The 12,908-nt window shown below is 39.0% G+C and overlaps 1 long non-coding RNA gene across 1 annotated transcript in view; it reads right to left on the reverse strand.

The window, feature by feature from the left end:
- Positions 1–7,993: 7,993 nt before the first annotated feature.
- LOC121901287 overlaps positions 7,994–12,908 on the reverse strand; it is a 79,585-nt gene continuing 74,670 nt past the window's right edge. The window contains exon 3 of the long non-coding RNA XR_006097226.1: positions 7,994–8,055. This is a non-coding gene — a long non-coding RNA (uncharacterized LOC121901287). The remainder of the gene's footprint in view (positions 8,056–12,908) is intronic.

Raw genomic sequence — 12,908 nt, forward strand, 5'->3', positions numbered from 1 at the left:
CTTCTATGTAAAATATGATATGAGTGAAAAGCCAAGCTTCTCCATCTCATGGTGTTTGTTCAATGAAGCCTAAAGACAGCTATTTTAAACTCAGCACTGTAGACAGCTCCTTATTAATGAATAACATCTACAGATCATTATAGAAGTTATCAGTGTTATTTTAATGCATCGTTTGTCCATATTGGGCTCCTATAGAAAAATATCTCCAGACAACCAGTTGGCCACTAGCCAGGACTTGACAGGCTCTGGAGCAGTTTAATAATAGGTTACCATGGTTACCTCACATGAAAGTCAGTCTGTGAGTCCAAAAAGCCAGCTAAACCAGTTAAGCACAAAGTTAGCTCACTGACCCATTACTCTCAGTTCATAAAACAGGCCTCAGGTTGCTTGGTATTCTTGTCTATCTCAGACTGACCGTTCCCAGAATAACAAAATACAGTAAACGTGAAGTGCAGAAAAACAAGCAGAAAAGAAATATACAGTTCCTCATCCAAAATGTATATGGTAAATGAACCACCAATGGCTATGGTCAGATCCCTGCGGAGCTGTCTGAGGTCCTGATAAGAACACAACACAGAGTGGAGCTGTCCACAGTCTTGACTGCTTTTCTCTGTTTCGGCCTTGCAACATTAGTCAGAGCAGACAACTCCACTGACAGATCACCACTTTCAGACAGTCTTCACCCTCTTTTGTTTGTCTGCCACATACCACTCACTATACCAGTCAAACTGTGCTTTGACAGGGATGTGTGCAGAATGCTTTGTAAAATCCTGAAATCCCCCAGTCGGTTATAATTACATGCTACTAACTCTCAGTACTTTTGCTGCCTGAATTGTCTGATATTTCCATCATTGCAGTGCACAGAAATTTCTATCAAACCTATTTATGAGATTTTGCTGAATGTCACAGGAAAATCATTACAATGACATTATAATGATGTATCATTATAATGTCAAGTTATGTGCTAAGGTAGTTCTGAGCATGAAAGAGCATATAGAGAGTACACTGTTAAGCAAAGTGGTTCCTCAGTGGTTCCTCAAACATTTTCACGAACACTAGTGTCATGAATAATCAACTTCAACTATACCTTATGTATATATATATATATATATATATATATATATATATATATATGTGTGTGTGTGTGTGTGTGTGTATAAGGCTGTAAATATGGTCTATATTCTTTAACATTAAATTTTTAATGCTGAGGTCAGGGTGTGAAATACAGGGGTCTCGGGGGGTCCAAGACCTCTTGACTGACACTTGAGACCCTCTGAAAGCCTCAACAGCAACAAATTTTGGGGGGTCTCTGGAAAAATCTTTAAAAATTATTTGTCACTTGCAATTGCCACTGAAAATGTCTTTTACAAGCTTACTATGTTCAGTATTCATTATTCAAATTGCAAAACATTTATTCAAAAATATGAATACAGAAAAATATTGTTGTAGTGTTTCCTCTTATATTGCCATTGAATACCCAGTTGTTTTTGGTAAGGCCATCTTCCACGGGTGGCACTGTTGGGTGCCACCATGGGTGGCAAATGGTCCGCAATCCAAATGTGTGGTTTAGAAAACCTAAAGTTACCCTGTACAACCTGAAAAGCAGTGGATTTTTTTTTTCTGCTGCAACATCATGGTTACACTCGGTTAAAAATACGGACCCAGTATGCATCACATCAGTAAAATATGTTACTAAAATATATATAAAACATCTTACTCAAGTCAAACTTGGTCCAGAATTCAAAGGCTCCTGATAAGCGCTTTTGGCCAGGAGAGCAGGAGGCCTTGACTTTGTATGGTGAACAAGAAGTACACACACAGCCTAGCTGCTAGGGGAACCAGCCAAGGAGGCTGTGGAGCAGTTTAAAGACCAGAAACTACAGGGCGCACCACATGGCAAAAAACTGGAAAGACTATGCATAGCAAGTCGCACTGCCTCCCCATGTCTGCTGAGTGCGAGAGAGGATTTTCTGCTGTAAATAACACAGCCAGCCAGAGTCAGGTTGCACAAAGAGAGTCTGTATTCACTTCTGTTTGTGGACTGAAACAGACCCCCTTTGGACAAATCTGATCCAGTGCCATTCGTGAGAACCTGAATTACAGCAGGACATCGTCTCTCCTCTTCTTGGATACCAGGATGGCAGTGGGAAGAAGCTGAGCCAAGGCCTCTGTGGTCCATTCTTTTTTAAGGTAAGATAGAATATTTTTCAATCTCTAGCCTATGTCTGCTGTGACTGAATTGCGACACACCTGCTGTGCATAAGGTGAAAAGTGTGTGTGTGCGTGTGCACGTGTGTGTCAAGTTAGAGAGAGAGAAGCGAGTGTGATGTGTGGATTCTGTTGCAGGGCGTAATTGTTGTGTGGTTGTATAGTTGTTTGAGTGGCATTATTGTTAACAATATTAGCCGTGGTGATGTGTGTGTAAAGCGTGTATAGCCTAGTTGATTACCTTGGCTTGCATCCATGAAATCTTGTATATTGGGTATTGAGTCTGTGTAAGACTTCAGCATAACACTGGAGCACTAGGTAGAGGAGACTCCTGATTGCCAGCGGGTATTTTGCACACTGGCTGAGGCCATGTGCTTTCTATAGATAAATTACTGACTCTGTAAACATTACATAAGGATAAGGATTTATAATTTGAAATGTGTTACAGTAATGCTGCACTTCTGTCTGTCACACAGGTACAGTGCATTATATGTACTGGAGACTGGCTCAGCAGAGTCACACACTTCCTCTTTGTATTATTGAACAGTTTCTCTACAGACACAAGATGGTGAAGGGAGAGTGGAAATCATTCACTTTGCCAGCTCATATGTTACCAGGACTCCTGGACATTCAAACCAGCAACTCCCTGATGGAGACTAATGCACTCTCTTTTTCCTGTTTATGTTAGACTATATGACATGTTGAATTTAAAAAAATACATTATAGTCAATATGGGAAAAGTATTTGTTTTAAAGATCTCTATATCTAGTATGCTCAGGATCATGAAACACAAATTCATACTGATATTCTGACATCTGCAGTTATTCTACCAAATTTAACAGGCTGATCCATCCTCTTGCCCTTTGACAGGAAATAAACCATTCAGATGTAGAGTCAAATTAATCCTAGATTTAGTTTTTCTCCCGTTGGGTTTTTATCTGTCATCCCTGTACATTCTCTAGAAATGAGTCAGGAATTATCCATTTAAATCATTCAGTTAAACATACATTAGACATGATGGATTTTATCATCATCATTCTTAATTTCTGTCTGTGCTTCAGTGTTTCAAGTCGGCATTCTGTGTGTCAAATTAATCTGAGAGTCACTGAGTTCTATTTCCAGTCACAGTGTTTATGCCAAAGGCAGCATTAAAAAAAAGGAAATCTCAAGAGGGTTTTACCGTGAAAAAAATCTTTAAAATAGATTTAAATACACTGATGTAATAAGCTCAGCTGTAAAGTCCAAGGATACCATAAAATAACACTGGTTTTACTGGTATGAAAACAGTTCATTCAACTTGAGCAGAGGCAAATTAATTTCACTTGCCTCTACCTTTGTCCGTGTACAATGAGTGACACAGATTACAATGATGATACAAGGGAGGTTAGTGTGATTTCTGGGGTGTGCTGGTTTGGCATTGGTAGACAGTGTGGACTCCTGGTCGCTATTCTCCACAGTGATATGAGCAGAAGCCCTCTGCAACCTCGTGGTAATCATTTTTACAGCCCTTGCTTAATTAAAATGTCACATCCACTGTAGCAATATACAACAGAGTTCTCAGCAAATTAAAAAGGAATTAGGCTGGCAGATGTGGCCTTAATGGCTTAATCATGCCTTTACGTTCGTTCCAGTAAAGTGCAGCCACAGATGAATATTGTTTTAACTCTCACATCCATGGGTAATGCTTGAAAAACAATTTGATATGTAAATAATTTAGAGACATCTGCTCTGGGTATGTTGAAACTAGCCCATGAAACATTAGCATCTGACAACAAGTAAGAAAATTGAGCACATTGGGATGTAGGAGCCACTAGGTAAACATATCCATAAAATTCAGTAAAATTACCAAGTACACTGGTTAAGTACTCTGTTGATTTCCCTCACAGCTGCAGCCATACTGTATGCTATTCTACTTGAATGCCTTTAGTGAAATTCTTACCCCTTTATGATGTTTGGCAAATACAAAAAAAATATTCTGAGTTAAAGGGTTGTTAAAATATTTAGTGAAATAAACAGACTTTGTAAGGCAGCCTACAGGTTTGAGACTGACATAATATAGATAATACAATATTCTGTGGAAGTACTGCATGACAACAACAGCAACAGTATTTTCACCATGTTTAAATAACTGAAACAACTTTGGCAGAGCATCCAAGGTTAAACTGTATTTTCTCAATTATGGTAAAACAGTATTTTCTCAGTTTATAGGCATGATACACACTTGCTTTTTTCTTTCCTCTCTCATATCTGACAACTCTCCTCTGTTCATATTCTGTACACTGTATGGCAGGATCATCAAGGTTGGTAAACACAATTCTGATAATTTTATCATCATTCCTTTCTCCTTGTTATACAAAAACCTGCACATAGATACCTCCTGAAATGTATCATCTCATCATTTACCAAAGATGTGCGCAATTTGTCAATTTCTAAAGAAGGAAGGGCATATCAGACTACTCTTTACTGAAATACATATTAACTGACCTACATTACCACCACTTAGATGAAAAACAATTCCGTGAATATGTTCCGTATATGTTTTCTGATATAAAATCCATCATACGCCTCTCTATCTATTGTGAACCATTGTACAAGTCTGGAGGGAGACAAGGCAGCAGTTTTAAATAGAAGACAATATTGCAGGGCACTCAGGGGAGTAAACTAATGATCTGCATTTTAAGCAATTAATTGAGTGATGAAAAGTTCCCTGACAGAGGAGTGGGTGATAACTACTTTTTTTTATTTATGTAAACATCAGAACTTAAATTTAACTATAAAGGAAGGTTAATCACAGTTGCAATTAAAGTCAAAATTATCTGTTTTCATTATATTACAGCACATACTGTATGTAAAATGACTTTTACAGAGTACTATTTCCAGGATGGGTTGAAATTTATCCTGCAATTAGGGCTATGATAAAAAAAAACTGTTTTTTTGTTTTTGCATGATGTGTAAAATATCTAAATCGTAAAAATCGCATTATTACGATATATGCGAAGGTTATTTTTTGTCCAAAAGTAATGTAGACGGTAGCTGGCTACATTAGCCATTTTGAGTCACATCTGTCCCCTAAACTGTGACATGATTAGTTACACAACATGCACACACGCCACAGTTTACAGGACTGTCGTAACTCCAGGTTGGTAGCTGTCTCTGACTATCTCGTAGTGAATTTAACAGTCTCATCTACGATAAGGACAGACTGACAATGACTCGGTTTGTGTTAGTTGACAAGGTATCATCTCAGGTTACAAGAATTGAATTGCTGGGAGTTGACTGAACAGTGTGCAGCCTGCTAGCCGCAGTTTGCAGATGTCTTGTCTGGAAACACAAAGCAGATCAATTAGCGAGCGGACTTTTCTGTTCTGTCTGTGTTAAACCTGATTATTAAAGCAGCTTGTACTAACAGTCAATAGCTATATGGGATAACTCATATTTTATGTATAACAATGACAGTCTGGCAGGTGATGCAGGTCTTTTATTATTCTTGCACAACTCTCTAAAAAAATAATTATAAATGATGTTTCAATCTCGCATTTAGCAGGTAAACTCGATTTAAACTGTGAATTGACCCCAAGCTTAAAAAACAAATCATCCAGCCATACCTGCAATTTAATGTTTTACTTGATGTCAACCTGCCCTCCACTTATTCCTCCAACTTTGCTGAGGATTGTTCAGGACAGTCATTTCTAAAAGTAAGGAATTGCTTGAAGATTCAGTACTGTAAATACACTTTTCTTTCTTCCCTCAGTTCCTAAACTCTGCATGAGATTTCCATGTACTAATCTAGATTGTTCTACCTAGAGTATGTTTATCTTTCCTCTCCACTACTACAGCTTTTTCCTGTGAAAGTATAATCCTGAGAATGAATGTAGAGAGACTAAATTAAGGGACCCAATTTGAAGCGGTACCACTTCACTGATAAGCTGTACCAGTGATCTGTGAGAGCACTCAGGGTCTGCTACATTATGACAATACAGAGGAATAAAGCAGATGAAAGAGAATAGCCTGGCAAGAGCAGAAATCAGATGGGCAGAGGGAGAGGAAAAAACAATCTAAAGTCTAATTGTGTTATGCCTCACGGCAGCAAGGGAGTTCAGAGGGACACATTTTCTTTCCCCACGTCGTTCAGCACAGTCCCTTACCCGACGTGATCACATTAATTTCCAACGGGTCCCAGTCTTTCTTGCCACATCTTCCTTGGGAACATTCGCTTGAAAAGTGACATGAAAGGCAAATGGTGGAAAACTTAACCAGACCTATTAGCTTTGACCAAAAACATGCAGCATTGGCATTTGAGGCCAGGCATTTTAAGCATGTTGGCTAGATGTGTCTGACACCCTCCAAGTCATTCTGTGTCATCTCTGCCCTTTGGGAAGAAAATGTCACTTTGATGCCTCAAAGCACTGAGAAGGGATGTTGAGGTTGATGATTCAGTGAACTTTTTTTTTCCCGTTTTATCGTAATTTTTTTTCTTGACAAAATGTAATTACTAAAGGTAAGAAATGCATTCAAAGAGGAATGGTCTGTCCATGAAGCAGGCCATATCTAACCATTTTTGGATATGCTTTTCATTTCATGCTCTGATCTCGTCTTTATCTGTACATATGCCCTTTCTGTGATGCAGCAAGTACTGTACTTGTTTGTTAAAAGCTACTTGACTTGACATACCTTGGTGATTTCAGGGGCAGCACAAAATCTTAGAAAGGCAAGCGCTTATTAGGGAGGTTGAATTCCCAAATTCCCTTCACCTTCACTCATGTGAGTCAGAGTAACTGGACTCTGAATATAATCGCTGAAATAAAGACAAATGAACTGTCATGATACCATTCTCTTCTAACCTATATTGTGTCCTCTAATATACTGTATGTCATGTCAAATCTTCATACCTGCAGCAGATGTCTACATTGGGGCATGTGTACCATGTTCAGCAAAATAATGTGGCAGTTCTTTAAATTTGACAGCATCAGGTTTTCATACTGTGGTTAATAAGGCTATTTGAGATAGATGTCTTAAAAGACTAAAGATCTATGTTTAACATTTCCAAAAATAGATAAATTCCTGTGAGCAGCACACCCAAAATCTTCTCTTCCTTCTCGCTTGCTTCGGTGCCTTTTCCATAAATGAGGCCATGGTGGTGTAGAGTCTGACCATTGACAGCAATGTGACATATTACTCCACACTGCTCACCATACTAATTGCACAGTCACTAATGTGTAAAATTAACCAATTAAGACACATGTGCTGGGATACATTTAAGGCCTTTCAATTCAGGGAATCAAGTTCAAGTGCATTTTAAGGATAACAAACATGTTAATTATCTATGATACTGTATATATTAGGGGTAATTGGGCTTTCACTGTCAGGGGACCTTAACATTGGAACAGATGGCCTGGTGACATCAGACGTTCTAGCTGCTGTTACTTCACCTGCGACTCACATACAGTTTTTACTGCTGTTTTATACCTTCTTTAATATCCATATGAATTGTCCGAGTTTTATCTTGTAATGTAGCTTATGTATAATTATGTTTTAATTAGTTCTAGATAGATTAGGTTAAAGTATTACTTATTAAAAAAAATATTTGGTATAGATTTTTACCTGATGATAATGTAGATTATTTTATATTCCACACTGGTTTTTTTTTATTTTTTTTTATACAAACCTAACTTAGAAACTGAAGAATAAAAAAGGCAACAGCATCTACAATTACAAGAGGATATGAATTTATCTTGACATACCTGCTGGGCTTCCCAATGTCATACGTCCATACACTGTTACAGAAGCAAGAAAGTCCTTTAGAAAATCCCCAATGTGACTCTATTCACAGGTCATTTACTTCAGGGTCTGAAAGGAAAGAAAAGAAACACAAATCAGAGCAGACATGGAGAGTGAGCTCACGACTATGACCGACTCAGCCACCACAAATGCCTAGCGATCCAGGATAAACATCCTTGAAGAAATGTCAGTCCAAGGAAGAACATTAGTGAGACCACACCAGAGCGGTAGGCAAGAAAAGACCCATATGACATATTCCCAGTATCTTTCTCCTTGCCTGCTCAACTTGATCATTTTTCTGCCTAAACAGCTGCTAGAGAATGGCTCATTACACCATCATTTAAGTAGAGGAAGACAAGCGAGCAGCATTTTCAGGGCTCATGCCATTCAACTTTGAACAGCCTCGGACAGTGAGTGTCCCTTACTGACTGTTGAAATGCAGCCAACTGTTTCGAAGGAATTCAATGTGTCACGCTTGAAACCACCCGACTTTTAAGACCGCTTTAGCAACTTTATTTCACAGAGAGGGGCCTAGCAACAAGCCTAGCAACTTATTGGCCAAACATTGGCCCCTTGTACTTAAAATTTGCCAATACAGCTCAATGACTCTGTAGTTCTCCCTACTTGCTGTGTCTGTGGTTTTCTTGGTTAATGACTATGCTCACTGAGTGAAAGAGATCAGCATGTTCAGTTGGCCGTACTGCAGCCAGATGAAACAAGTAATTAATTGCAGAGTATTCACAATATCAACAAAATCAAGTCAAGTCAAGTCAATTTAATTTATATAGCTCTAAATCACAACAGAAGTTATCTCAGGGCACTTTTCATTTACAGCAGGTCAAGACTCTACTCCTTAATTTACAGAGACCCAACATTTCCCCTATGAGCAAGCACTTGATGACAGCAGCAAGGAAAAACTCCCTTTTAACAGGAAGAAACCTCGAGCAGAACCAGACTCTGGGTGGGCGGCCATCTGCCTCGACCAGTTGGGTTGATAGAGAGAGAGAGAGAGAGAGAGAGAGAGAGAGAGAGAGATAGGGAGGGAAGGGGGAGCGAGAAAGAGAGAGCAGGAAGAGAGAGAGCATAGCACAATGCAAGTTCCACATAGAGATATATAGTAATAATAATAATTAGACTAATAATAATAATATAAGTAGCAGTGGGTGTTGTGCAGGATCATGGGGGCAGCAATCACAGATCAAGATTACACAGCTCCGGAGGCAGAGATACCTGCAAGACGAGAAAGCACAAAGCTATGGGAAAGAGAAGATTTCAGGTTATTAACATGCATTAATGGGACATGATTGCATACAGATGGAGAGGAGGAGGAGAAGAGAGGAGCTCAGTGCATCATGGGAAGTCCCTGGCATTCTAGGCCTATAGCAGCATAACTAGGGGCTGGTCCAAGGAAAGCCTGGGCTGGCCGTAACTATAAGCTTTATCAAAAAGGAAAGTTTTTAGCCTACTCTTAAAGGTAGAGAGGGTGTCTGCCTCCCAGACTGAAGCTGGAATATGGCTCCACAGTAGAGGAGCCTGATAGTTGAAGGCTCTGCCTCCCATTCTACTATTGGAGACTCTAGGAACCACAAGTAAGCCTGCACTCTTAGAGCGCAGTGTTGTGGTGGGGTAATGGGATTCTATGAGCTCTTGAAGATATGATGGCGCCTAACCATTAAGGGCTTCATAGGTGAAGTGAAAGATTTTAAATTCTATTCTGGACTTCACAGGAGGTCAATGCAGAGAAGCTAAAATGGGAGAAATATGATCTCTTTTCTAGTTCTTGTCAGTACGAGTGCAGTAGCATTCTGGATCAGCTGGAGAGTCTTTAGAGACTTGTTGGGGCAGCCTGATAATAAGGAATTGCAATAATCCAGCCTAGTAGTAACAAATCTGTGGACTAGTTTTTCTGCATCTGTTTGAGACAGGATGTGCCTGATTTTTGCAATGTTACATAGGTGAGAAAGGCAGTCCTTGAAATATGTTTTATGTGGGAGTTAACGGACATATCCTGATCAAAGATAACTCCCAGATTCCTTACAGTGGTGCTGGAGGCCAGGGTAATGCCATCTACAGTCATTATATATCATTAGATAATGTGTTTCTAAGGTGTTTAGGGCCAAGTACAATAACTCCAGTTTTATCTGAGTTTAGTAGCAGAAAATTGCAGGTCACCCAGGTCTTTATGTCCTTAAGGCATGCTTGAGGTTTATTTAACTGATTGGTTTCATTTGGCTTCATTGCTAAATGTAATTGGGTATCATCTGCATAGCAATGAAAATTTATGGAGTGTTTCCTAATAAAATTAGCTACAGGGAGCATATTTAAGGTGAATAATATTGGTCTAAGAACAGAACCTTGTGGAACTCCGTGTCTAACTTTTGCATGCATGGACGATTCATCGTTAATGTGTCAAAACTGAAATCTATCTGATAAATAGGATTTAACTAGCTTAATGCAGCTCCTTTAATGCCAATTAAATGTTCCAGTCTCTGTAATAGGATGTGATGGTCAATGGTGTTCAATGCGGCACTAAGATCTAACAAGACAAGTACAGAGAGAAGTCCTTTGTCCAATACAATAGGCTTTTTAAGAAGAGGTTTAATTACAGCTACTTCAAAGGACTGTGGTACATAAACGTAAAGACAGATTGATCATATCTAGTAAAGAAGTGATAACTAAAGAGACAGGTTGATGGTTTAGATGAAGAAATTGTTGAAGTTAGTTCAGGAATGTCAATTGGAGAAAAACAGTCTAAATATATATCAAGTTTTACAGCTGTTTCTAAGGTTCCTGTGTTTGAGGATAAATCAGTGCCTGTTGAGGGCAGTAGGTGATGCCATTAAAGAAGCTTATTAAGTCGCTCCTGTTGAGAGCTATAGGAATACATGGATCAATAGAGTTATGACTCTTTGTCAGCCTGGTCAAAGTGCTGAAAAGGAACCTAGGGCTGTTTTTAATCTCCTCTATTAATGATGAGTAATAGGAACCTCTGGCGTTAAAGAGGGCCCTCCTATATGTTAAGACTTATTAAGACTATCTTGCCAGACTAAGCGAGATTCTTCCAGTTGGATATGGCGTTGGTGGAACGCCATATCCTTTCAAATTTTCGTGATGTTTGCTTTATTTGCGGGTTTGGGAGTTATACCATAGAGCTAACCTCTTTTGTTTTATTATCTTCTTTTTTAGAGGGGCAAGTGTCATTCACAGTGAGTCTGCAGCACTATCAACAAGATGATCAATTTGGGAGGGACTGAAGTTAGCAGAGGAGTCCCCTGTTGTATTAAGACATGGCATTAAACTATGTACTGATAGAATCACTTCCTTAAATTTAGCTACCGCACTATCAGATAGACATCTAGTGTGGCCAGATGCATAAACGATGTGTACACACAAAAACCATGCGTACACCATTTCCCACAAGGCAAGTGTGACATAGTGAAGTGAAAATGCAAAATAAGTTGAGACAAGGAATTTACCGTAAAACAAAATAGCCAACTTTATGGAGCTTGCATTCATTATTGCTGTTTACACAGCAATAGAAATTTTACAATTTATAAATAGTATTGTAAATAATTGTTTTTCCTTTAGCTTTGTTTAATCTTATATCCTTTTAATTTATTGTGAGGCAATCTGTAAACTGTTTTGATACTATTCTAATATGTACTAATATCTATTAATCGTTGCAATTTTGGGCAGTTTGCTTAAGAAGTCACCGCAGATGACAACACTGTTGGTGTTATAAAAAATATAAAAAGAGTATTTAGAGATCATTCTGATTTTCTGGATAACGATGATGATTGGCTCATGTGCTGCTTTAGGCTTACAGGGACTGTTCTCCTTGAGCTACATAAGGGACTGAGTCCAGCTTTAGAATGCCAGACCCAAAGAAACCATGCAAATCCTTTCAGTCTTCTGGTTTTAATAACACTTGGATTCCTTTCAACAGGGACATTTCAGAGGGTGCTGGTGGACAGGTCTGGAATATGTCAGTCAACATTAAGCCGTGTCATGCCCACAGTGTGGGATGGCATTATTAATCAAATTTGGAGATACATCAGATTCCCATACAATACAGGTGGGCAGGTCGACATCAAAATGCAATTTTCAGCAATATCTGGTTTTCCAAACATGATCGGAGCACACATGTTGCAATAAGGGCACCTCTGGAGGATGAATATGTATTTGTGAACAGACAGCACTGTCATTGTGTCCAGATAATCTGTGATGGTGCTAACAAATGTTGTGGCTAAATGGCCAGGCTCTACCCATGACTCATTTATACTCTTTCAAAGCAGCATTGGGAGAAAACTACAAGCTGGTGCAGTAACGGATGGATGGCTTCTTGGTAAGATTTGTGCCGTGAAAATATATGCTTAATATTGTGATTTGGTGGTCTACAATTTAAAATCTGTTGTGTGTCTCTTTTATAGGAGATAACGGCTACCCCTTGCATTCGTACAGGAGGCACAACAAGAGCACTACAGTATAGTGCACAGCCATGCATGCTCTGATGTAGAGCACTGCTTTAGCCTTCTTAAGGGAAGGTGACTGTGTCTGAATGCATCTGATATAGATTATTATATCAGCCAGAAAAGGTGTGCATGGTATTCTGGGCCTGTGCTGTGTTGCATAATGTGGCACAAATGAATAGTGTTCCTTTCCCCCCTGAGCACCTTCAACCTGATGACAAAAAATAGTTGTTGTTGATGTTGTTTTTTAATCAATTCTTTTAAACTGCTACTTATGTCAGACATAACAATTTGTATTTCCCTAAAATTCATTGCAACGTTGTTGATTGCATTTATAATCTCTATGTGACTCCAACACAGCATCTGTGAGGACAGGCACATGTTGCTGACCTGCAGATTTCGGCACAGATTGCCAACAAGCAGTGGAGGCAGCCTCTCCATGTGCACTGAAAC

Source organism: Thunnus maccoyii, chromosome 8 (assembly GCF_910596095.1).
Source record: "Thunnus maccoyii chromosome 8, fThuMac1.1, whole genome shotgun sequence".
In the NCBI taxonomy this organism is placed as follows: domain Eukaryota; kingdom Metazoa; phylum Chordata; class Actinopteri; order Scombriformes; family Scombridae; genus Thunnus; species Thunnus maccoyii.